This window comes from Pristiophorus japonicus, chromosome 13 (assembly GCF_044704955.1).
Source record: "Pristiophorus japonicus isolate sPriJap1 chromosome 13, sPriJap1.hap1, whole genome shotgun sequence".
Lineage (NCBI taxonomy): Eukaryota > Metazoa > Chordata > Chondrichthyes > Pristiophoridae > Pristiophorus > Pristiophorus japonicus.
Window position 1 is genome coordinate 1,366,046 of NC_091989.1, and position 25,546 is coordinate 1,391,591.

At 49.5% G+C, this 25,546-nt stretch overlaps 1 long non-coding RNA gene across 1 annotated transcript in view; it reads left to right on the forward strand.

Moving 5' to 3' along the window:
* Positions 1-340: 340 nt before the first annotated feature.
* Positions 341-25,546, forward strand: part of LOC139277934 (uncharacterized) — an 88,660-nt gene continuing 63,454 nt past the window's right edge. The window contains exon 1 of the long non-coding RNA XR_011596179.1: positions 341-397. This is a non-coding gene — a long non-coding RNA (uncharacterized lncRNA). The remainder of the gene's footprint in view (positions 398-25,546) is intronic.

Below are 25,546 nucleotides of genomic sequence, written 5' to 3' on the forward strand. Positions count from 1 at the left end.
CTCAACGGCTTGTCTTCATATATGTCATGTTTCAGAATTTCTGACTGTGGTCCACCAGGGAACCTTATATATCTTAAAAATACTGGCCTGGAGTTTCCAGTTGACTTGATTTTTTTTCAGCATAATTCCCGTGATATCGGCGTAACCGGTGCCAAAGATTGCGGAATGTTAAACGCAAATTATGTTCCGTGCAACTCGGGTTTCCGTGATCTTTTGCGAGTTTTAAAACATTGCGCTGGAAGCTGGCCCCGCCCACAACACTGGCCCCGCCCTCAGGGTGAATGAATCACCGTGGCGAGTTCCCGCTAATTGCGCTCGTTTGCGGAGTTTCGAGGAGGCCCCAAAAATTACGCTGGAACTTTTGGGCGCACGGACACTAACAAGCAGCTTTTAAAAGGTTTGATACAACTTGTTTTTATTTTATTGTAGAACTGACTAATGTACCCCAATATAACTAGAACATAGTTCTGTGTATTTTTTTGAAGTAATTTTCAGTGATTTAAAATCTGGTTGCTCACAGGTGGTGGATTGACACTCTGATTTAAAATGTTTATTTTTGTGTTAAGCCCATTGTCAGCAGTATTAACTACTCTTAAATACATCATGGAAAATTTATTAAAGCAAATTAAAAAAAATATGTTTAAAACGTTGCTGGATCCGTTGGTTCGGTGCAGGTTGTGTATTTACCAATCTGCAGCTCAGGGGAAAAACACTTTCCAAAACCGGACAAATTGCTCCAGAATCGGCGATTGCGTCCAAAGTGGAAAGTCTTCCCCCAACATTTGAGTTATGTTGAGAGTTGCAGAATAGGTTTAGGCAGCTTGTGAGGAGCAGTCGCTTCAGACCATGAAAGTTAAGTTTGTGTGACTCACTGACTGTTTACACCTACCCTGGGGAGGAGCTCTATCAGTGCCCAGCTGGGGCTTTCCATCTCCTGGGCTGGGAATGAACACACAGGTGATTAAAACCCATGTTCTGGGTCAGTCCGCTCTCACACAGGCTGCAAGAACGCAGGTCTTGGCTTCAGCGGGGAATTAAGACACAACAGGTCTTTTTCCCAGCTTTTTCCAAAAGGAAATAAAATAAAGGTGAATACTCTGTGCAGTGTTCAGGGTAGAGTCGTATGCCTGTGGTGTTATGCTGTTACGGGAACCATCAGCGGCAGGTCTGGGCTGTAAAAGGAACACTGCAAGGTCAACATCATCATCATAGGCAGTCCCTCGGAATCGAGGAAGACTTGCTTCCACTCTAAAAGTGAGTTCTCAGGTGACTGAACAGTCCAATACGGGAATTACAGTCTCTGTCACAGGTGGGACAGACTGTGGTTGAGGGAAAGGGTGGGTGGGAAGAGCAGCACGAGCCAGTCCTTGAGGGCGACGGCTGTGAAGAGGGCGATTGGATTGGATGTCACTATTTATTTGGGGCGTGGCCAGGTACAGCAGGAGCAGCGAGAGATTGTAGAGTGACATGACCAGGGCCCAGGAGAGGCGAGGGCCCAGGGTCAGCACGGGCCAGCCCACACTGCGATATGTGTGCGCACTGGGTCCATGCAGCAGAGCTGGTCTCCAGTCGTCCTGTTTAACCCTTGCCACTGGACCAAGACCTCGCTCTGTCAAGCCCCGTGAGGTGGCTGGTGTGCAACGGTCACCACACGTTAAAAAAATCCACGCACAGGCATCTTCCACCCTTCAACATGTATTTCGGGACCTGGAATATCAAGTCCTTCATTGAAACACCTGTCAACTCATCCATTTTTTGGCGTGGGAGCAAGTCATCCTCGATACGAGGGACTGCCTGAGAAAAAGAAGACTAGGAGAAGTTTTTAAAAGTCTGGAATTGTTACCTTTATTCAGTCATGTATTTTGAGAAATAAACCAGCTTCTCAATTTCTCATTAACTCTGTCTGAGCAGAGTCTTCTCCAGTTCTGCCAAATGAATGATTGGAGAAGTTCGCGGGGCGGGGGGCACATTCGAGTTTACAGTGTCCAATTTGTATGTCATGGGAGATGCATTGTTATGTCTTGTGGATTATGCTATTGTCTATATTGTGTATATATTGTGCATATATTATGTATATATTTTGACTATTCTGTGTCTCTATTGTGTATATACACAATCCCTTGGGAGCACCTATACTTAAGGAGGCCTCACAGGCTGGAGAGGGACTTTGGAGACCTGAATAAAGGATTACGGTCACACGTTACTTTGAGCTCACAGTATCTGGTCATATTCTTCATGCAAGACTTAACAACTAGCGACGAGATACAGATAATTAACCCCACCGCAACAATGCAGAGAACCGTGGGCATCCTGGAGAAATTTTCGGAGTGAGATTATTGGGAAATCTTCGTGGAATGACTCGATCAATACTTCACGGCCAACGAGCTGGAAGGAGAAACGAACGCTGCCAAATGAAGAGCGATCCTCCTCACCGTTTGCGGGGCACCAGCGTATGGCCTCATGAAAAATCTGCTCGCTCCAGTGAAACCCACAGAGAAGTCATACGATGATTTGTGCACACTAGTCCAGGAGCATCGAAAACCGAAGGAAAGCGTTCTGATGGCGAGGTACCGGTTCTACATGTACAAGAGGTCTGAAGACCAGGAAGTGGCGAGCTAAGGCACCTTGCAGGACACTTGGAGCTCATGCTCAGGGACTTCTTTGTACTTGGCATTGGCCATGAAGTAATACTTCACAAACTTTTGACTGTAGAAACCCCAACCTTGATTAAAGCCATAGCGATAGCCCAGGCGTTCATTGCCACCAGTGACAATACTAAGCAAATCTCTCAGCACACGAGTGCTGTTGCAAGTACTGTGAACAAAGTAATGTTGTTTTTGAATCGTAACATACAGGGCAGGACTCACATGCCTACAGCTGCACGTCTGCAGATGTCTCAGAGTCCACCATCAAGGGTGGTAAATGCTAGACCATTAACACCTTGTTGGTGCTGCGGAGGTGAGCATTGTTTCCATTCATGCCACTTCAAAGAATACGTTTGCAAGGGCTGTGGAACAATGGGACACCTCCAATGTATGTGCAGGCGAGTTGCAAACCCTGCTAATCCTGCAAACCACCATGTTGCAGAAGAGGACAGATCCATGGGGGAGCATGGTGAACCAGAGCCTCAGACTGAGGAGGCAGAGGTATATGGGGTGCACACATTTACCACAAAGTGTCCCCCGATAATGCTGAAGGTTGAATTAAATGGACTCCCGGTGTCGATGAAGCTGGACACGGGCCAGTTCATAATGAGCATAAAGACTTTCGATAAATTGTGGTGCAGCAAGGCCTCAAGGAACAGATTTCAATCAGCAGTGCTACCATAAAGGTCTCCTACGATGGAGCGGTGCAGAAATTACCACTCTGGGTGGTACCGGGCGATGGCCCCACACTGTTCGGCAGGAGCTGGTTGGGAAAGATACACTGGAACTGGGACGATGTCCGAGCGCTCTCGTCCGTCGACGACACTTCATGTGCCTAGGTCTTAAACAAGTTCTCCTCGCTGTTCGAACCGGGTAGCGGGAAGTTCCAAGGAGCAAAGGGCAGATCCATTTGATTCCGGGTACGCAACCCATCCATCACAAGGCGAGAGCAGTACCGTACATGATGAGGCAGAGGATGCAGATCGAGCTGGACCGGCTGCAACGAGAGGGCATCATTTCGCCGATCGAATTCAATGAGTGTGCCAGTCTGATTGTTCCAGTCCTCAAGAAAGATGGCACCGTCAGAATCTGTGGTGATTACAAAGTAACTATCAATCACTTCTCCCTGCAGGATCAATACCCACTACCAAAGGAGATGACCTATTTGCGCCTCTGGTGGGAGGAAGAACATTCATGAAGATGGATTTGATCTTGACCTACATGACGCAGGAGCTGGAGGAATCATCGAAGGGCTTCACCTGCATCAACATGCACAAAGATCTCTTCATTTACAACAGATGCCCGTTTGAGATTCGATCAGCTGTGGCGATATTCCAGAGGACCATGGAAAGCTTGCTGAAGTTGGTCCCGCGCACCGTGGTCTTCCAGGACGACATCTTGGTTACAGGTCAGGACACCGTCTTGCATCTGCAGAACCTGGAGGAGGTTCTTAGTCGACTTAATCATGTGGGGCTCAGGTTAAAATGCTCGAAGTGTGTTTTCCTGGCACCTGAAGTGGAGTTCCTGGGGAGAAGAATCGTGGCAGACGGCATCAGGCCCACCGATTCGAAGACGGAGGCAATCAAGAACACATTGAGACCACAGAACGTGACGGAGCTGCGGTCGTTTCTAGGATTCCTGAACTACTTTGGTAACTTCTTACTGAGTCTTAGCAAACTGTTAGAAGCACTGCACTCTTTACTGCGTAAAGGAGATGAATGGGTATGGGGTAAAAGCCAAGAAAATGCCTTTGAGAAAGCAGGAAACTGTTATGCTCAAACAAATTGCTTGTGTTGTATGATCCATGTAAGCGTTTGTGTTGGAGTGGATTTTCGGACATAGCAAAGCAGGATGGGGTAAGCCACCACTAAATGAACTTTGCACCAAGAAGCCTGTCTGCTGTCCCTGATATGAACTCTGCAGCAACAAGTGACTCCTGGCCAGGTGCAGGACACTTTTTCATAGAAAGCTTTGCAACAGAATAACGAACCACAAAAGAAGATACAGAGGAAGGGTCCCCAAACTCGCACCATGCTATCAGGGTTCACTAGGACTAAAAAGTTGTATGTAAATGAATTGTGTTGCCATATAGATTGATTGGTTGTATGTAAATGAATTTAAATGATTGTATTCCGCCCCCTGTAAACTGCTTATAACCCCGCGGCACAAGGCTCTCGGGGAGAAGGTGTTCGCAGATCGCGGGATCACAACTCTTCTCCCAGAGCTCTGTTAGCAATAAAGTTGTCTCTCTTTACCAGAGTCTATGTGAATTTATTTTCATTAACAAATTGGCGTAGTCGGCAGGATACCGCGGAGCTGGATAGTCGTATGACCCAGTAGAACGGGACAGTAGTCAATTTCTGACCACCCAGAAATTATACTGGGGGAAACGGCTGGCCGGCGAAGTGATATCAAACGAATAAAATAGATTAAGTGAGGAAAGAAACATAACTTGATAGTATGTGATAGTATGTGATAAGAGTTAAGAAATTCAGACTGTAGTGGCATACAACGCAGACTGAAAGTAAAGTAATTAGTGATGCGGGGGTTGATTATTTTAGTCCAATGTTCATAGAAGGTGATATAGAAATCGGTGCGGAAGGGAGCTGATCACTCCAACCAAGAGCAGGACTCCGGTGGTAAGGAAACACGTTAATCTTCATGAGCAAGATAAGAGGTCTCTGCGAGGTGAATCGTGGCCGTGAGTATTTAAGTTCGGAAATTCCATAAACTAGAGGGGAATACAGGAACATCGAGTAAACATCTTCAATGACAGGTAAGGAAACGGACGTAAAATGTGGACCGCCCGGGTCCCTAATTAACTCTTACATGACCGATCGACAAGTCTTAATTAAAAAATTGCAGAAAGACGGCTGGGATGTATCCCACACATTAGAACAACAACGAAATTGGATGTCAAAACAAAAGAAAAATAAAACCAAAAAGGCCAGAGTATTACTAGTACATCAGTTAGCAGGACTAATTGAGCAGAATACAATCATTTAAATTCATTTACATACAACCAATCAATCCATATGACAACGCAATTCATTTACATACAACTTTTTAGTCCTAGTGAAACCTGATAGCATGGCGCGAGTTTGGGGACCCTTCCTCTGTATCTTCTTTTGTGGTTAGTTATTCTGTTGCAAAGCTTTCGATGAAACAGTGGCCTGCACCTGGCCAGGAGTCACTTGTTGCTGCAGAGTTCATATCAGAGACAGCAGATAGGCTTCTTGGTGCAAAGTTCATTTCGTGGAAAGGCAGATAGTTGGCTTACCCCATCATGCTTTGCTATGTCTGAAAATCCACTCCAACAGTTCCCCTTGTTGGTCCTGGAGGATGGTCACGAAATCCAGGTGACCACAATGAAGGTGGCTCAGTGCCTACCTTCGAGGCAAGTAGCCTACCCTTCATAGGTAGTGGTCTGTGCCTGCGCCATCCGCTCTGTCTTCCTCGGCGTCTCCGGGTGTTCCCATCAGATGTTCTTTTCCGGTGATCACGCTGGCAACCGGCACTATTCGGGCCATCATGACTTTACAGCAGATATTAAAACATCCGATAATCAAGCAACAAGTAATTATTATTAAAACAAGAATTACTACTCCATGCGTTAAATAGGACCCCCAGGATCCCCCTAATAGCCAGTCAAGCTGCTTTCTTATGGCATCAATGGCTTGGGTGATATTATATGATTCATCCGTAACATGCGTTATACATTTGTCTCCTATTATTGTGTATACTCCCCCCTGTTGGGCCAATTGGTAATCCATGGCATAACGGGTCTGCTGCGTATACAATCTTAATTCAGACAGCTCCCGGTTAATGGCATCCAATCCCTTAGATGTGCTGTTTCCCAGAATAGTTAATCCACAAATAAGATAGTTCCTATTTTTGGCACTAATTACCCCCGCTGATTACCCCACAGACAGGGCCCCGAGGAACCCGTAGCCGAGTGATGATCCCAGCGTGATAGGATCCTCCCAATCGGCACAGAACTCCTTGCTGATGTCCCGTGTTAGTATCCTTCTCCGGGTATGCCCCCTTGGGGGCATGAAACAGTGAGTGGTCCTACTGCAAAGAGGACCGGGAGGGTCGGTGTTGCTGTCTTGAAGGTGCCATTGAGGAAGAACACGAATCCCTCCTTCGCTCTATAACACTTTACATCGGTGTTGCTAATACTCGTGAACTGCTTATACCACCAATTGCTCGGTTCCCTGGAATTTGAGCCCGATCCTACCAATTGGTAAGCATCAAACGGGTATGCCCATGTTTCTGAGCTGACATGAGTTCCGTTGCACTGACCGCAGATAAATTGCCTCCCTGCGGTCACGTTCAGGCATCTTTGCTCATTACAGGTGCAAGTAAACTGGCCTCTATGCACTCGACAGTGCTGACAGGCACACTGCGTCTGCACACAGGTGGCGTTCTCAGGGACCAGGGCATATGCACACCCCCATCCTTGCCCCGAGAAGCAAAGCGGGTAGCTTGCATTGTCTGAGCATACTGTTTCGTCCTTTCCCCGGGACCCCCTGCACACAGGATCTGTGGGATTTATTAATTCCACGCATCTTCCCTGTATACCCCTTCTATATTCGCCCGTTTGTCCCTCACAGGGTGCGTCCGAGATATCCGCCGTATATACGTCACGGGGGGTCTACCCAGGGGTGGCCACGAACAGGGCCTCTACTGATTGGGCTAGTGGGTAACACACGGTTCGATTGCTGTGTAAACGTATATGGGTCTTGAAAAACAAGTTATCTTCTAATCCTATTAGCTTTACAACCGTGACAACATAGAGTAACCCGATTATATACGCTATCTGAGACATGTTTGTTACACTCAAACAATACAATATTTACACATTAGCAGTAGCCGTAATTTGGACTTGCTTGCAGTCGTCACCTGTTCGGGGTGCATAAACAAGTATCCTGGTTACATTATCGTGAATCACATGTCTTATGTTTACTCATTAGTTTCTTTGTACAATTTCAACTGGGTCCAATGTTTCCATACACTCTTCCCTCTTATGTCCAGACAGGCACAGGTGTCTCCACTGATTATGACCTCATATGGGTCATTCCATTTTGGTGCAAACCCTGGTTTTTCAGGTAATGTTTTTACCATGATGCGACGTCCCGCTATCGGGATGTCAGGGAGCCTTTCAAGCTCTTTCTGAGCGTCTCTCTCTTCCTGATTGTCTCTTACTCATTTACGCATCCCTTTGAGTTGAGTGCTTAGTTCCAAAACATACCGTTTAATTTTGTCTTTTAATGGGCCTACGTCGGCCCCACCTGTTATGATGCTTTCTGGTAATTGCATCGCCCTTCCTGTTATTAGTTCATAAGGGGTTAATTCGGTTGTCCGGTTTACCATGGCTCTAAACTTCATTAATAAAATAGGTAATACTTCTGTCCACGTTCTTCTTGACGTTTGCATGGCCTTTGCCAGGGCGTTCTTAAGGGTACGGTTCATGCGTTCTCCCATTCCAGAACTCTGCGGGTGGTAGGGGATGTGGAATTTTTGTTTTATGCCCATCAGCTGGCATACTGTTTTTACAATTTTCCCGGTGAAGTGGGTGCCTGTCGGAATCTATCTGAAGAGGCACTCCCCATCGGGGAATCACCTGCTCGGTCAATATCCTTGCCACTGTTGAGGCACTCCCCATCGGGGAATCACCTGCTCGGTCAATATCCTTGCCACTGTTGAGGCACTCCCCATTGGGGAATCACCTGCTCGGTCAATATCCTTGCCACTGTTGAGGCACTCCCCATCGGGGAATCACCGGCTCGGTCAATACCCTTGCCACTGTTGAGGCACTCCCCATCGGGGAATCACCTGCTCGGTCAATATCCTTGCCACTGTTGAGGCACTCCCCATCGGGGAATCACCTGCTCGGTCAATATCCTTGCCACTGTTGAGGCACTCCCCATCGGGGAATCACCTGCTCGGTCAATATCCTTGCCACTGTTGAGGCAGTGCAATCACGTGTGGGGAAAGCTTCCACCCACCGGGTAAATTGATCTATAATCACTAGGCAATATCTTTTTCCATGGGATGGGGGCAAAGGACCTGTGAAATCAATTTGTAAATGTTCCCATGGCCCCCGTGGACGGGGCTGGTGTCCCATTTTAATTTTAATGGGCCTGCCTGGATTATATTGTGCGCACGTAACGCATCGATGGCAATGTTTGGCAATATCTCTCCCCATCCCCTTCCACCACCAATCTCTCCCAAGACTCCCGGTCATGGCCTCTCATCCCGAATGGGACAGGCCATGGTGCAACTCCAATAAGGTATTCTGTAAGCATTCAGGCACCATTACCTTGTCGTTTCGTCTCCAAACGTTATCCTTCCCTTGCGTTGCGCCCTGCTTTGTCCACATACCCCTTTCTTCCTCAGAAGTGTCCTGGTGTAGTTTCTCGATACTTATCTGTTCGTCTCAGACCCCAGCGGCGCTGACTGAGGCTTCCTCACACTCCTCTTGTTCTAATGCCTCTTGTGCAGCTAAGTCCACAGCTTGATTTCCCTGGTGACTCAGCCAATCTGGACTGGTTCGGTCCGGTTCCCTTTGGTGGGCTTTCATTTTAATGACCGCTACCTGTTTTGGTTTATTACTGGCTGCTAAGAGAGCTTCTATTCTCAGCTGGTGTTTTATGGGATGTCCGCGATTTGTGATAAAACCCCTCCTCTCCCATGCTGTCATATAATCGTGTCCTACCCCGAATGCATATCTACTGTCCGTATAGATATTAACGATCTTACCCTCGGATAGTTCCAGTGCCCAGGTGAGGGCTACCAATTCTGCCCCCACTAATTCGCCCTGATTCGACTGTCTCTAGATCCTGGTTAACTACAGCCCATCCGCTACGAGGTAGTCCCTCTACCTATTTTCGCGAGCCGTCCACAAACAAGATTTGTTCTGCGGTTTGAAGGGGCGTGTCTTTTATTCTATCCTCTTCCATGTCCATATCCACGTCCCCTCAATCGTGGGGCTCTCCCTCTTGCACTATGCCCTCCACGGGGTTTTCCCCTACATCTCTAATTATAGTTACTGCTTTGTTGGGTGGCAAGAGGACTGCTTCCCACTTTGCCCATCTCATATTAGAAACGGTTCTCAGTTTTCCTGTGTTTAACATTTTTACCAACGTGTGTTTGGTGTGGAGAATGATGTTTCTGGTCATTACCACGGGCTCGCTTATTTCTACTGCCCAAGCTGCGCAGTCTAGTGCAGCTATACATCTGGATAATCCGGTCACCACCGGACCTTCGGCGGTGGAGTAATAGGCTATAGGTCTCCTTTTATCCCCGTGATCTTGGGTGACCACGGCCGTATAGAACCCATCTTCATTGGTACAGTGGATGTGGAAATCTTTACCCATGTCAGGCAGTCCCAATCCAGGTGCGGAGATTAGCTCTGACTTGAGTTTACTATATGCCTGTTCTTGTTCAGGGCCCCACTCTATAAGGTCTAGGGCCGGTTTTCCTCCCTTTACTAGTCTTTGTATAGGCTCGGCAATCTTTGCAAACTCAGGGATAAAGTTCCGGCTGTAATTAAAGAGACCCAGTACCTTCCTCACCCCCCTTACCGTTACTGGTCTAGGCATGTCCTTGACAGCCTTTTTCCTATCCGAGGGCATTTCTTTCAACCCCTTTGAAAGGCAGTACCCTAGGTACAGGACTTGGGTTTTCCCTACCTGGGCTTTCTTGGGGTTGACCTTAAGGCCTGCCGTCTGCAAAGCTCGTAACACCAGGTATAGGGTTGCCTGATGTCCCTCCTTGGTTTCTGAAGCTGTTAATATGTCGTCGACATATTGTAAAATACTATTTCCTACCGGTACTTCTATTTGTTTTAGTACGTCGCTCATGACTCAGTGGAATATGACAGGACTATTATGGAACCCTTGTGGTAATCGGGTCCAAGTATATTGTTTATCCTCCACCGTGAAGGCGAATTTCTCTTGTGATTCTGGGTCGAGGGGAAGTGCCCAGAAGCCACTGGCTATGTCCAGGACTGTAAAGATTTTATGTTCAGGGAATAATCCATTAAGGATTGTGGAGGGACTGGCCACTATCGGGTATAGTTTGGGGGTGACCTTATTAAGGGCAGTGTAGTCAATGGTTAGTCTATAACTCCCATCTGGCTTCCCTACTGGCCATGTTGGGGAGTTAGTGGTGCTAATAGTTTCTCTTAAGATACCTTTTTCCACTAGTCCCTTTACTGTTTCTACAACTGCTGTTCTGGCTTCGGGTCTTATAGGGTATTGCCGGTGTGGTTTATGAGATGGTCCAGGGACCTTAATAGGGTCCATGTCTGCATGGCAAACATGGCCCGCAGGTTTTCAATGGCGGCAGCGGATGTGCTTGCCAAAATGATCTCAAATTCAATCCATTTGGAGTACACATCTACAACCACAAGGAACATTTTTCCCAAGAACGGGCCTGCATAGCTGACATGGACCCTGGACCACAGTTTGGAGAGCCAGGACCATAAACTTAGTGGCGCCTCCCTGGATGCATTGCTTAACTGAGAACATGTGTTACATTTGTGCACAGAGGACTCTAAGTCTGCATCGATACCGGGCCACCACACATGGGATCTGACTATCGCTTTGTTAGGATACCCATTTTTACTATAGCTGGTCGCGTCTAAATGTTCCTTTTTGCCGCAATATGTGCATTGTTTTTCCATGCGTTTCCCCTTACATTCTTTGGCAAAGTGACCCACCTTCCCGCAGTTATGGCATGTCCCCTTTTTCTGTCCTACCCCCGTCCCTGCTGCAAAAACCTTTTCTTGTTTTATCTTTGTTTGGGATTTTTCATCGCCCCCTCCCTGGACGCCACTAGCCCACTCGACCAGTTCATCATAATCCTGGGTTACAATTACTCCCATTTTTATAATGGTCTGGTGTGCAGCAGATAGTCCGTCCTTCAATGCCTGGATAAATGCTCGATCGCCGCGGCCCGGGTTTCCCTGTCCAGACCATTCTTGATATATCTGGAATAATCGTTCCCCATACTCGGAGGCTCCTTCCCCCTTTTGTTGTTTGGTTGTAGTAATTTTGCTCCAATTAGTCGGGTCATTACCTAAAGTGTAGTTGGTGGCCCACCCAAACTGTATCCAGCTCTGCCCAGAATTTGGTATTCGCACACCGGGGTTGTAATTTGCCCAGGGATGCCAGTATCTGCTGTCTCTCGCCGGGGGTAAATGGTTTATAGGTTACAGTGGGATTCGCTGCAGTTCCTCCCCTGGTGACTGGCGCCGCCGGGAAGGTTTCTAGATCTTCCTGACCCGGGGCTGTTGCCTCACCTTGGTAATCTTCGTAAGGGGGCAGTGAGGCTGTTTCTCCCCCCCATTGGGAGCGGTTCTGAATCTGTTGTTCTAACGCCAGGCATTTCTTTTCTCATTCTCTACATTTTCCTTGTGCCTGACTTAATTGTTTACTTTTCTCTTCCCTTTTCTCTCCAACGTCCTTTACTTGCTCAATTAGTCCTGCTAACTGATGTGCGAGTAATACTCTGGCCTTTTTGGTTTTATCTTTCTTTTGCTTTGATATCCAATTTCATTGTTGTTCTAATGTCTGGGATACATCCCAGCCGTGTTTCTGCAATTTTTTAATTAAGACTTGTCGATCGGTCATGTAAGAGTTAATTAGGGACCCGGGTGGTCCACATTTTACGTCCGTTTCCTTACCTGCCATTGAAGATGTTTACTCTATATTCCTGTATTCCTCTCTAGTTTATGGAATTTCCGAACTTAAATACTCACGGCCACGATTCACCTCGCAGAGACCTCTTATCTTGCTCGTGAAGATTAACGTGTTTCCTTACCACCGGAGTCCTGCTCTTGGTTGGAGTGATCAGCTCCCTTCCGCACCGATTTCTATATCACCTTCTATGAACATTGGACTAAAATAATCAACCCCCGCATCACGAATTACTTTACTTTCAGTCTGCGTTGTACGCCACTACAGTCTGAATTTCTTAACTCTTATCACATACGATCACATACTATCAAGTTATGTTTCTTTCCTCACTTAATCTATTTTATTCGTTTGATATCACTTCGCCGGCCAGCCGCTTCCCCCAGTATAATTTCTGGGTGGTCAGAAATTGACTACTGTCCTGTTCTACTGGGTCATACGACTATCCAGCTCCGCGGTATCCTGCCGACTACGCCAATTTGTTAATGAAAATAAATTCACATAGACTCTGGTAAAGTAAGAGAGACAACTTTATTGCTAACAGAGCTCTGTGAGAAGAGTTGAGATCCCGCGATCTCCCCGAGTGCCTTGTGCCGCGGGGTTATAAGCAGTTTACAGGGGGACTGAATACAATCATTTAAATTCATTTACATACAACCAATCAATCCATATGGTAACACAATTCATTTACATACAACTTTTTAGTCCTAGTGAACCCTGATAGCATGGTGCGAGTTTCGGGGCCCTTCCTCTGTATCTTCTTTTGTGGTTATTTATTCTGTTGCAAAGCTTTCTATGAAACAGTGGTCTGCACCTGGCCAGGAGTCACTTGTTGCTGCAGAATTCATATTAGGGACAGCAGATAGGCTTCTTGGGACAAAATTCATTTAGTGGAAAGGCAGATAGTTGGCTTACCCCATCATGCTTTGCTATGTCCAAAAATCCACTCCAACAGCAGGGAAACTTTCATTAGTGACCTCCACAGCACCCACCCAGGCATTGTAATGATGAAAGCGATAGCCAGATCCCATGTGTGGTGGCCCGGTATCGATGCAGACTTAGAGTCCTCTGTGCACAAATGTAACACATGTTCTCAGTTAAGCAATACATCCAGGGAGGCACCACTAAGTATATGGTCCTGGCTCTCCAAACTGTGGTCCAGGGTCCATGTCAGCTATGCAGGCCCGTTCTTGGGAAAAATGTTCCTTGTGGTTGTAGATGTGTACTCCAAATGGATTGAATTTGAGATCATTTTGGCAAGCACATCCGCTGCCACCATTGAAAGCCTGCGGGCCATGTTTGCCATGCATGGCCTGCCTGATGTTCCATCATGTCAAAAACGTCCTTTTTTTTCGCACATGCGCAGAAAGGGGGGTATCGTTTTCTCGGCGCGGACGTTAGACTCCACCCCCAAAACTACAGGACAGGCTGCACAGCGGCAATTCAAAAAATGGAGTGGGAAAACTTGCTACTTTTTTTGGAGTAGTTGGGGCCAAGAAAAAAAGAGGGTAACTCTGGCAATACGCCAAAAAACAGCATTGGGGAAAATTGAGCCCTTTAGGTTGGCATGTATGATGGTGAAATACTAGCGACAATTGAAGACTATGAAGAACAGTTGAACAGGCAACTAACAGTCCACACTCCTCCACAATGAGGAAATCTGAACTGATGAATCATTTTTGGCATTCGTCTTCAGAGCAAGAACAAAGTGTGCCAAGATTCTCGACAATTGAAGGCAATGCAATATTATTTTGTTTTGAAATAAGTCTCAGATTGAAGTTCCTATTTAGTAAACAATTGCAACATGATCTCACTCAACCAAATTGCCTTTATCTGATCAAACCTTCATTTCACAAACCCTTGTGCACTTTATATCCCATACCCATTTGACTAAATTGAAGACTGAATGTGATTATTTATGTATATGTTTGCTAACATTTCTGATGGCAATGTGGAAAAAGCAGGAATGTTGGGATATGTCAAGATGGCAGGGAGGTAGGGACAGACTTTTCAACCAAACAGTGTTTCCTCTTGCCAAAGATTCTTATCTTTCTATTCTTTATATCCATACATCTGTGTAAACTAGTAACTCTGTAAAAAAAACACTGTAACATAGCCCTGGGGGTGCTTGGATACTGTAAGTTCAAGTCAGAATCACATAATAACAATGAGGTTACTGATGAGCTAAGCTCAATACCTTGATAACTTCAATGTTATAAGCTCCCAATGCAGTCACACAAAACATTCCGGTCTAATTCCGGTCTTTCAGCTGTTGCTCCCAGTTGTCAAATTTAGGAGGAGAAATGGAGCTCGTCTGAACCTCCCGTGAGTGCCTCCAGGGGGCGGTAACAGGCACAAATGGCTCTGTGACAGGTCGCAGAGAGATCAACGACTCCCGCTAAATGCAGCGGGAGTTTTAAGGCGGCGGTAAGACATCGTGCCCCGATCTCCTGCGGCCGAAGATCGTGACGTCATCGCCGTGCACTGCGCCCCGGATGCTAAATTGCCTCTCGCCCCCTGTTTGTGTGTCTGCCGTTAACACCAGCAGCAAGAGGAGGCGGCTTTCAGTTGGATGTCGCTATTTAAAGGCGTCAACATCCGGGTTAGTTTTCGTCGGTCAACAATACTGCCTTGTTACTTTCACATGGGCAAACAGGCGATATGACTGATTTGAACCTTTTGACCGATTTGAGTTTAACAAATGTTCTGGCTCACAACAATTCTTAAGTTTCATTGAGGAGAGATTTGAAACTGCGGTATTTAGGTCCTTTCATGGCTGTGCTGGCACTAGACCTCGCCCTCCAGCGTCAACATCGGAGGCAACTGGGGCTCAGCGAATGAGTGCAAAATGTGGGCAGAGGGAGGAGGGCCAACAGGGCTCATAACAGGAGGCCTTACCATCCCAGGGTATTCTGGCAACACATTTCCTACATCAGTTTCACTGTGTGTTCGAAGGCTCCACTTCAGCAAGGACCTGGTCACAGAGCTTGGCCACCGCCTGCAAGCAGACCTCGAGCCACTGACTAAGGTGACCATAGCTCTCTCACTGGCAGTTAAAATCACCATCGCGCTCAATTTCTACATCAATGGATGCTTCCAGGGTGTGACAGGAGACATCGCCAACATCTCCCAGTTTTCCGTCCATTGCTCCATCCGCGAGGTCACAGATGCTCTGTACAGAAGGAGGAGGGACTACATCTACTTCCCCATCACCAGAGAGAAGCAGCACGAGCATACATGTGGCTTTGCCAGGATAGCGGCCTTCCCCATGGTGCAGGGCGGCACTGACTGCACCCACATCGCTTTGAGAGCTCCGTATCACAATCCTGAGGTATTCCGTAACCGGAGAGGCTGCCACTCACTGTGCAGTTGGTGTGTGACCACACACGCCGAATCCTCACTGTCAATGCCCGCTATCCTGGCAGCAGCCACGATGCCTTCATCCTGCACCAGACCCGTGTGCCAGCTCTCTTCCAGCCCCCACATCACGGCGTGCTGGTCAGAGGCAAGGGCTATCCGCTCTCCACCTGGCTCATGCCTCCCCTCCCCAACCCCAACACTCCGTCCCAGCACTCGTATAATGAGAGCCATGCCGCCACCAGGAACATCATTGAGCAGACCATCGGGGTGTTGAAGCAATGGTTCCGCTGCCTTGACCGCTTGGGAGGAGTCCTGCAGTACTCGCCTGAGCGGGTGTCCCTATTCATCATCGTCTGCTGCACAACCTGGCCATCATAAGGGCACAGCCATTGCCACCAGGAATAGCCGCACCACCTGAGGAGGAGGAAGAATGAGGGATGAAGCAACCACTGAATCGGACTTCTGGACAGTCGGTCCATGACCATTTCATCAGACTTCGTTTCCAGTAAGTTCGAGGCACGTCCCCATCATTCCATTCATTTGTCAATCCATAACACACCCCAAAACTGAAATCAGAGACAGCAACAAACCTGCAACATTCCAGTAATAAATTTATCAAAAACCTTTAACCTCATAGGTGCATAACAATAATATTGACTAAGCAGCCTTATGCAAACCCTTTACTCCCATCTTTACAGTCCCTTTTCCTATTCTATTGCTCTGACTCAGGGCTGGTGGCAGGCTGCTGAGTATTGGTGCCAGAGACTACAGGTGGCCTTGCAGGACACCTTTGACCAGCTCTGGGTCTGGAGGGCCAGGCTGTAGGCTGCACCACCTCAGGCTGGGCGACAGCAGTCTGGGCTGGCTGGGTCATAGGCAGCGACAAGTGCAATGGCGGAGTGGCAGTGGTGGGTTTAGGAATGCTGTCATCCAGTATAATGTGGATAAATGTGAGGTTATCCACTTGGTGGAAAAAACACGAAGGCAGAATATTATCTGAATGGCGACAGATTAGGAAAAGGGGAAATGCAGCGAGACCTCAGTGTCATGGTACATCAGTCATTGAAAGTTGGCATGCAGGTACAGCAGGTGGTGAAGAAGGCAAATGGTATATTGGCCTTCATAGCGAGAGGATTTGCGTATGGGAGCAGGGAGGTCTTACTGCAGTTGTACAGGGCCTTGGTGAGGCCTCACCTGTAATATTATGTTCAGTTTTGGTCTCCTAATCTGAGGAAGGACATTCTTACTATTGAGGGAGTGCAGCGAAGGTTCACCAGACTGATTCCCGGGATGGCAGGACTGACATATGAGGAGAGACTGGATCGACTGGGCCTGTATTCACTGAAGTTCAGAAGGATGAGAGGGGATCTCAGAAACATGTAAAATTCTGATGGGACTGGACAGGTTAGATGCAGAACCAGGGGACACAGTCTTAGGATAAGAGGTAAGCCATTTAGGACTGAGATGAGGAGAAACTTCTTCACTCAGAGAGTTGTTAACCTGTGGAATTCTCTACCGCAGAGAGTTGTTGATGTCAGTTCATTGGATATATTCAAGAGGGAGTTAGATGTGGCCCTTACGGCTAAAAGGATCAAGGGGTATGGGGAGAAAGCAGGAAAGGGGTACTGAGGTGAATGATCAGCCATGATCTTATTGAATGGTGGTGCAGGCTCGAAGGGCCGAATGGCCTGCTCCTGCACCTATTTTCTATGTTTCTATGTTTCTATCCTGAGAGAGGACAGCAGGTACCTGCTCCACTGACCCACTGTCACTCCCTACCATGAGCTGGACTGTGGTGGACCCAGCAATGTTGGCAGCAGTCGGAGCTCACGTGTCACCCAGCTGAGAGCAGTCTGGGACTCGATGCCACCAACCATTGTCTGCCTGACAGCACTGAGACGTTGCGTTGCTTCTGCCTGTGCTGCAATGGAAGCTGCCACATCGCCCATGACACGCGTCATGAGGTCTGGTTGCACCCGGTCTCTCTGGGAGTCTTCCATCGTCTACAGACGGGAAATGATGGCTCCATGGTGTGCGCAGAGCTCTGAGCAATGTTGTGGTGGACGCATCCATGATCATTACCATTGTCGACAGGCTCTCGGGCACCCCTGCCATTGCACCTATCTTCTCCGAGTGCATGGCCATTACCCTTGTTGTGAACGCCTCCCCATCGAGGTCGTCATCTGAGCCCTGTGCAGCAGAACTCACGCACGCACTCGCCCTCCCGGGAGCTGGCTCCTGAGCTTCCCTTTCCTCTTTGATACGTCCTTACTATACAGTATAAATGCACATGAGGCCCATGTTTGAGAGAAGGTCAGTCTGTGACCTGTCCTTTATTCCTTAGCACTCAAGTGGTGAAAGTGGGTGGAGCTTCCGCTTTTATACCTGAAGGTCCAGGTTAGGAGTGTCTCCCACAAGTTCACCACCTAGTGGTCATTGTTCTCACAGTGTACAACTTAGGTCAGATTATACATGGGTTACAATGCTGGTTGAATACATGACATCACCTCCCCCCCCAAAGTCTTATTGGGATCACAGGTTGAGTCTCTCTGGTGGTTTACGCTTATTGTAGAGCACCTGAGTTGGGGCTCCGGTTGTTGGGCGCTGGCCTGAGTGTCTGCTGTTTGCAGTGCCTCAGGCCTGTCCGGACTGCCCACAGTGACTGGGCTCTCCTCCCTTTGGTTCTGGTGTTTGGTCACCTGTGGTGGAGTGAACTCTATATCTTGTTCTTCCTCTGCTTCTTCTATGGGGTTGCTGAACCATCTTTTTGTTTGATCCACGTGTTTGCGACAGATTTGTCCATTGGTCAGTTTAACTACCAGAATCCTATTTCCCTCTTTGGCAATCACAGTGCCTGTGACCCATTTGGGCCCTGCAGCTTATTTGAGGACAAAAACAGGGTCATTTACATCAATACATCGTGCCCTCGCATTCCTGTCATGGTAGTCATATTGTGACTGGCACCTGCTCTCGACAATCTCTTTCATGGTGGGGTGTATAAGGGATAACCAGGTTTTGAGCATCCTTTTCATTTGCAGCTCTGCGGGTGGGACCCCTGTGAGCGAGTGTGGTCGGGATCTGTAGGCCAACAGGAAGCGTGATAAGCGGCTTTGTAGGGAACCCCCTTGGATTCTGAGCATCCTCTGTTTGATTATCTGCACTGCTCGTTCTGCCTGGCCGTTTGAGGCCGGCTTGAACGGTGCCGTTCTGACATGGTTAATTCCATTGCCTGCCCTGAAGTCCTGGAATTCAGTGCTTCTGAAGCATGGGCCATTGTCGCTGACCAAGATGTCCGGTAGACCGTGGGCAACGAACATTGCCCGTAGACTTTCTACCGTGGCAGAGGATGTGCTTGAATTTAAAATGTCACACTCGATCCATTTGGAGTAGGCGTCTACTATAACCAAAAACATTTTTCCATGAAAGGACCTACGTAGTCCACATGGATGCGTGACCAAGGCTTGGTGGGCCATGGCCAGGGGCTAAGGGGGGCTTCCCTGGGCGCATTGCCCAGCTGGGCACACGTGTTGCACCTGCGAACACAAAGTTCCAGATCTGCGTCTATCCCTGGCCACCAAACGTGTGACCTGGCAATTGCTTTCATCATGACAATGCCCGGGTGCTCATTGTGGAGTTCTCTGATGAACACCTCTCTGCCCATCTGGGGCATGACTACGTGGTTTCCCCACAGTAGGCAATCGGCCTGAATCGAGAGTTCATCCCTGCGCCTGTGAAATGGTTTTAATTCCTCGGCATGCCCTGTACGTGGCTGCTCAGTTCCCATTCAGGACACACTTCTTGACGAGAGACAATAGCGGGTCTCTATTTGTCCAGACTTTAATCTGACGGGTTGTCACGAGTGAGTCTTCGCTTCCGAAAACCTCAACAGCCATGACCATCTCAGCAGCATGCTCGGTAGCCTCCTCAGTGGTGGCTAGTGGGAGCCTGATGAGTGCATCGGTGCAGTTTTCGGTGCCTGGTCTGTGCCAAATTGTATAGTCATAGACGGCTAACGTGAGTGCCCACCTCTGTATGCAGGCCGATGCGTTTGCATTTATGGCCTTGTTGTCGGCCAAAAGGGACATTAGGGGTTTGTGATCTGTCTCCAGCTCAAATTTCCTGCCAAACAGGTACAGGTGCATTTTCTTTACCGCATATACCCATGCGAGCGCCTCCTTTTCTACGATCCCGTAGCCCCTTTCTGCCTGGGACAGACCTCTGGAGGCATAAGCTACCGGCTGTAATTGACCCTTGGCATTGACATGCTGCAACACACACCCGACACCATAGGACGACACAAGTTCCTTACATGGGTCATATAGCGTTAACAGATTGTTGGAACAAAACAAATTGCGTGCTCAATTAAAAGCCCTTTCCTGGCTGTCCCCCCAGACCCATTCACGACCTTTGCGTAGGAGCACATGTAGCGGCTCTAGCAGCGTGCTCAATTTGGGAAGAAAGTTACCAAATAATTCAGGAGCCCCAGGAACGAACGCAGCTCCGTCGTGTTACGGGGTGTGGGTGCTCTCTGGATTGCTTCCGTCTTGGACGCAGTAGGGCTGATCCCATCTGCTGCAACCCTCATCCCCAGGAATTCTACCTCTGGAGCTAGGAAGATGCACTTCGCCTTCTTCAATCACAGCCCTACCTGGTCCAGTCTGCGTAGCACCTCCTCCAGGTTGTGGAGGTGTTCTTCAGTATCGTAACCCGTGATGAGGATGTCATTCTGAAAAACCACCATCCCTGGAATCGACTTGAGGAGGCTTTCCATATTTTGTTGGAAGATCGCGGCGGCCGAGCGAATCCCGAATGGACATCTGTTGTACTTGTGTATCGTGATGGTGGTCAGCTTCTTCGACTCACTCGCCAGTTCCTGGGTCAAGTAAGCTGAAGTCAGGTCCAATTTTGAAAAAAGTTTGCCACCAGATAGCGTCACAAAGAGGTCCTCCGCTCTCGGTAGCGGGTACTGGTCTTGGAGTGACACCCGATTGATGGTGGCCTTGTAATCACCACATATCCTGACCGATCATCCGCCTTGAGCACCGGCACAATCGGGCTCACCCAGTCACTGAATTCGACTGGCGAGATGATGCCTTCCCTCAGCAGGCGGTCCAATTCGCCTTCTATCTTTTCCCGCATCACGTACGGCACCGCTCTGGCCTTGTGGTGTACTGGCCTGGCGTCCGGGTTGATGTGAATCACTACCTTGGCCCCCATGAAAGTGCCAATGCCGGGTTGAAATAATGAGTCAAATTTGTCCATGATCTGTGAGCATGATACTCGCTCTCCAGAGGAAATTGCATTGACATCGCCCCATTTCCAGTTCATGACAGCAAGCTAACTCCTCCCCAGCAGTGCGGGACCGTCCCCTGGGACAATCCAGAGTGGCAACCTGTTCTCCGAATCTTTGTGGGTCACGACTACAGTGGCGCTGCCTAGCACCGGAATGATCTGCTTTGTGTAAGTCTGTAGCTGTGCATCAATCGGCGATAATTTTGGCCTCCTGGCCTTGGACGGCCACAACTTTTCAAACTGTTTGATACCCATCAGGGACTGGCTGGCCCCTGTGTCTAGCTCCATTGATACTGGGATGCCATTGAGGAGCACTTTCATCATTATCGGTGGCGTCCTGGTGTATGAACTGTATATGTGCTCCACATGAACTCGCTGAACTTCAGCTTCCAGCGATTTCCCCCAATGTCCATTTCTGCAATTTCTGCAGGTTTTTTGTTCATCTCTGCAAACTCCGGCTGAGTGTGTGCCTCCACACCTCTGGCATGAGCTGTTGTTGGAAACAAAAGGTCCCTTGCCAGTCGATCGTCCCTGACTGCCCCTGTTATTGTCCTTGAGTGTGCCATTAACAGGTGTTGATGGCCCCATTACTGGCCGCATTGTCCCTTGCAATGGCGTGAATCGCTGTTCAGCTTGCCATTGTCTCTGTCAAACTCCCCCTCTGGGTTCGACTACATGTTGGGGCATGCCCAATTGCCCTTGTCTGCCTGGAGAACTGTGTGCTGCTTTAACAATGTTGAATCTCTGTCCCAACCATTCCTTAACACAGTACCTCTCGTCTGTTCTGCAAGTGGCCATGCTCGCGTGATTTAAATCCCAGTTTCTCGTCGCCATTGATACGTCCTTACTATGCAGTATAAATGCACATGAGGCCCATGTTTGAGAGAAGGTCAGTCTGTGACCTGTCCTTTATTCCTTAGCACTCAAGTGAAGAAGGTGGGTGGAGCTTCCCCTTTTATACCTGAAGGTCCAGGTTAGGAGTGTCTCCCACAAGTTCACCACCTAGTGGTCATTGTTCTCACAGTGTACAACTTAGGTCAGATTATACATGGGTTATGATGCTGGTTGAAAACATGACACTCTTGACCTTGCTGCAGCTCGCTAGGCCCCGATGCAGACCCCGTTGCTAAACTTGCCTCTAAGGACCGCATAGTGCTGGTCTCTGAGGAGGTGACTGTGGGTGAGACTTGTGGTGATGTGGTGACTTGCTCTTCCTTCTCTTCTCCTTCCTCACTCTCAGTGGGGGGCTCAGGGATCAGCTGGTCATCTGCTGGCTGATTATCTGAAAGCACAAATGCACAAGACTCACGTTAAGGTGTGTACTGGGGGCAGGAATGGAGCAAGGAAGGCAGACAGTCTCAGGAGCTGGAACGCGAGAAAGGCTTGTGGTGTGAGGGGGGAGTTGGATGAGAAAAGGAACGGGCTGAAGCTACCGTTGTTGCCCCGAGCGAGGTCAACGTTGCCGACGGACACGGCGCCCTGCTGCCCAATGAGTCAGAGCACTCGCTCCTCGTGGTCTGAGAGCTGCTGGAGACACGCATCACCTCCACCTGTTCTCTCCTGCTCCCTCCTATTGTGGGTCATCTTGGCCTGCAAAAGAAAGGAATGTGTGTGTCAGGGTCCAGCTCTGTGTTTGGGAGATAGCCTGCCATCATTGAATAGCTGTGATTGTAGGCAACTTGTGAGATGCGGATGTGAGTTTGAGTAGGTGGAGGTGCTTGGTGGGTGAGTGGTGGGAGTATGCTGTTTTGTGCAGTGTGTACACAGAGGTTCAGATGCTTGTATATAGGACCTGTTGAAGCATGAACCTTGACCACTGGACTGAGGTAATTGAATTCCTTGCGGCACTGTGTCAGGCTGCATTCAACCGCACTGCTGGCCGAGACCTCCTGGGCCACTTCCCTCCACATTGCTCTGAAGACCTGAGGCAATGGTTTCCTTCCAGTGGGCAGGAACAGCACTGCCCTCCTTCGCTCCACTCCTGTGACCAATACCTCCAATGCCTTGTCACTGGAACGACGAGCTCTCACTCTGGGAGTGCGATCAGCCATTGCCATCATGAGATTCAGTTGCTCGCAGGTCACTTTCTGAGCCAGCAATGCTGAAAATGAGCCTCTGCACAATGATACAACCTCCCCTTTAAGAGCTGGAATGAGCCAGTGTGAAGGAAACTCTTTTAGAGTCTACCTACAAAACATAAAACATTAAACTGTGCCACCCGACCTGGGTGACACACCAGACATTTACAAGGCCCTTTTTTTCCTTTTTTGGTTTTTTTGTGTTTTTCTTTTTTTTTTTGGGCACTAAAATCAGAATTTTCCCAGTGCCCCCGATAAAAGGGAAGGGGACACTAAAAGCACTGGCAATTAAAACAAATTAAACTTTAAAACGTAAAATCAAATTAAAATTTGGTTGCCAGGCGTGATGATGCAGTCCCTCCGGTGCCCACCTCTCGCGGAGGGCCGCGAGCGTACCGGTGGACACCGCGTGCTCCATCTCCAAGGACACCCTGGACCGGATGTAAGAGCGGAAGAGAGGCAGGCAGTCAGGTTGAACGACGCCCTCGACCACCCGCTGCCTGGACCGGCTGATGGCACCCTTGGCCGTGCCCAGGAGCAGTCCTACGAGGAGGCCTTCGGACCTACCCGCTCCCCTCCGCACAGGGTGCCCAAAGATCAGGAGTGTGGGACTGAAGTGCAGCCAGAATTTCAGGAGCAGCCCCTTCAAATAATGGAACAGGGGCTACAACCTTGTGCACTCAATAAAAACATGGAACACGGACTCCTCCAGACCGCAGAAATTGCAGGCGGCCTGGGAGTCCGTGAACCGGCTTAAAAATTTATTGCACGGCACTGCTCCGTGCACCACCCTCCAGGCCAAGTCCCCGATGAATAGTGGGAGGACCCCTGCGTAGAGTGCCCTCCATCGGGGACCTCCGCCTCCTCCGGACGGCAGGATGGTACGCCATGGCGTGTCCGGACGGCAGGCGAGGATGGCAAAGTTGAGAGTGTGCAGGAGCAGCCCGTACAGGAAACCCCTCCGCGCGGAACTGAAAGGCACGGAGGGGATTTCCCCGAGGCGGCTCAAGTTGTGAGGCGCCGGCCCCCGAGGGAGGTTCCGGGGTTTGGCGCCGATGAGGAATTCCGTCCGGACGGGGGTCAGTTCGGACGGGATCTCCCCACGTGCTTGAGCCTCCTCGATGCACCTAACGGAGTCAGGGCCCAAAGCTGTTTTTAGCGACTCGATGGCATCGGCCGCGTGGCGGACGTTGGCAGAATTTAGGCGCCGCGCCAGCGTGTCTGGCGCCATCCAGCCCGCTCCTCATCCATCGAGCAGGTCCCTGACCCTGGTCACCTCACCAGCCACAGCCCTCTCTTCCGACCGCCACATAAAACCTTGGTCGTGGAGGTACGGATTCCCGAGCAGCGGCTCCTGCAGGACGGCCGCCACTCCAGCCGGCGGAGAGCTGCGCTTGGTGGAGACTTTGTTCCAGACCCTGATGAGTTCCTTGTAAAAGACAGGCAGCTCCCGGAGGGCGGTCCTGACACCCCCAAGTTCACAAACAGGAGCTGCGTGTCGTAATTGAGGTCGCGCTGCTGGCGGAAGAAATACGTCACCAGAGCACACCACCTAGGAGGGGGCTCGACGTTAAGGTATCTCTGCAGGGTCTGAAGACGGAAAGTCGCGAGCTGGGCGCTGACGCACACCAACGACTGACCGCCCTCCTCAAGCGGGAGACTCAAGACCGCGGCAGAGACCCAGTGCTTCCTGTTGTTCCAGAAGAAGTCCACCAGCTTCTTCTGTATCTTGGCGACAAACGCAGGGGGAGGGGTCAAAGTGACAAGCCGGTACCACAACATTGCGGCCACCAGCTGGGTTATGACTAGCGCTCGACCCCTGTAGAACAGCACTCAGAGCAGTCCTGTCCAGCGCCCTAGGCGAGCGGCGACCTTGGCCTCCAGCTCCTGCCAGTTCGCCGGCCAGGCTCCCTCGTCGGGGCTAAGGTAGACTCCCAGATAGAGGAGATGGGTCGTGCTCCAGGCAAAAGGCCTGAGCTCCTCCGGCAGGGAGTCCACCCGCCACTGACCCACCAGGAGTCCGGAACATTTCTCCCAGTTGATTCTGGCGGAGGATGCGGCCGAGTAAATCTCTTGGTACTCACGCATCCTCCGCAGGTCAGCGGGATCCTCTACCGCGAGGAGCACGTCATTGGTGTAAGCCGAGAGGACGACCTCCACGCCCGGCCCTTGCAGAGCCAGTCCCGTCAACCTCGTCCGCAAGAGGCGCAGGAAAGGCTCCACGCAAACGGCGTATAACTGGCCGGACATGGGGCATCCCTGGCGCACCCCTCTCCTAAAGCGAAGGGGCGCCGTCAAGGACCCGTTAACCTTTATCAGACACTCCGCGGCGGCGTACAAAAGTCGGATCCGGGCGACGAAATGCGTCCCGAACCCGAAAGCGCGCAGAGTTCCGAGAAGATAGTCGTGATCCACCCTGTCGAACGCCTTCTCTTGGTCGAGGGATAGGAAGGCGACCGACAGACCA